Raw genomic sequence first — 1,626 nt, forward strand, 5'->3', positions numbered from 1 at the left:
GGCTTTAATGTTTTTTTCCTCTTGTTTGCCATGAGACCAAACTTTTAGGTCGATCAACTGTTTACTCAATTTGTAATACCTAATCTGTTTCATTTTTAATGAAACAATTTAGCATACAATTTAGCAAAAAAAAATGTTAAACGGTAGATTGCCATTCGTTTAACATCTAGCACTTTCTTAAGCATTGTTTTACATCAATTTTTTCTTCTAAAAAAGTATTTTACTTGTGCTGTAAATCTATAATTATATTATATTGCTTTTCAAAATTAAATTATACTATTTAAAAAAAAAAATCAAAATACTATTATTTTAACCATTTTAGCTATTTTGATCAGATTTGGATATTGTCGGATTTAAAACCAGATATTAATTTTTAGATTTGGAACTAAATATTCCATCTCTAATCTTTGTATCTATAATAAAACCTTTGATTTGAAATGTTTTCTATATTGACTTTTTTTCATTTGTGTTAGTGATGTTTTTTTTTTGTCGATAGTGATGTTTACTTTAAACATCTCAACTAGATTTTACCCCGTGCATCTGCACGGGATTTTGTTTTATAAATCCAAATTTGTAATGTAATTTTATATTTTATAAGTATAATTTTTCTAATGAGTGATACATTTTTTTTTTGTTTAGATATAACTTATTTTTAAATTTGTTTCTAATATTATTATGACAATGATCATAAAAACATAATTCTAACACAATCATTTTATTAATAAAAATGACCATTATTATAAAAACATATTTCTAACTTGTATATTTTATTAATTCGAAAATGATCATGGTTATGAAATAATAATTATAATCCGCATGTTCACATTATTATATAATATAAATATTTACTAATTTTGAAATAATTTATTTTAATATCTTGCATGTTTTGATAACCGCATAAAATTATAATTATAAAAAAAACTTAAACCCTTCATCAAATTACCATATAATATTAATATTTTATCAATTTTTAATATGTGAAATTTTAATTTGATTGAATATAATTAAAAATATAATAAGATATTTGTTAATCATATATGTTATTTTAAAAATATTATTTAATTTTAAATGTTAAATTAAATCTAATTTATATTTAAAGAAATTTAAAGTAATTTAAATTAATATTTATTTTAAAGAATTAAATTAATTACAAAAAAATAAACTATATTTCAGGAATCTGTAGTTATCTAAATTAATATCAAATTTTCGAAATTAAATTTATATATATAATAAAATATTTAAAAAAAACTTTATGAATGTTTGGAAGCAGACATTAAAAATACTTCTGTTTTAATATAATAGATGTTAATTAATTTATTCATACTTTTTTGTAAATTGGAAATGGAAAAAAGATGTTAGCGTCTTGCTTTTGCTCTAACAATTTTGTAAAACTATTTTAGGGAAATATATATGATATATTTTTGTTTTGTCGTCGTATTTTAGGGGAAATATATATTTTTGTTTTCAGGAAAATATCAAAAACAATTAATTTCGGAATCAACAAAAAAAAAAAAACATTAATATCATTTCTAGACGCAGGAAAAAAATAAAAATCTCTGTATAAACTTGAAATTTCATCGCTCTTTCCGTCTTCTTCTTCGTTTTCAGGTTTTCTCTCCTTTGCTT

Source organism: Eutrema salsugineum, unplaced genomic scaffold (genome assembly GCF_000478725.1).
Source record: "Eutrema salsugineum unplaced genomic scaffold, Eutsalg1_0 scaffold_9, whole genome shotgun sequence".
Taxonomy (NCBI): Eukaryota; Viridiplantae; Streptophyta; class Magnoliopsida; order Brassicales; family Brassicaceae; genus Eutrema; species Eutrema salsugineum.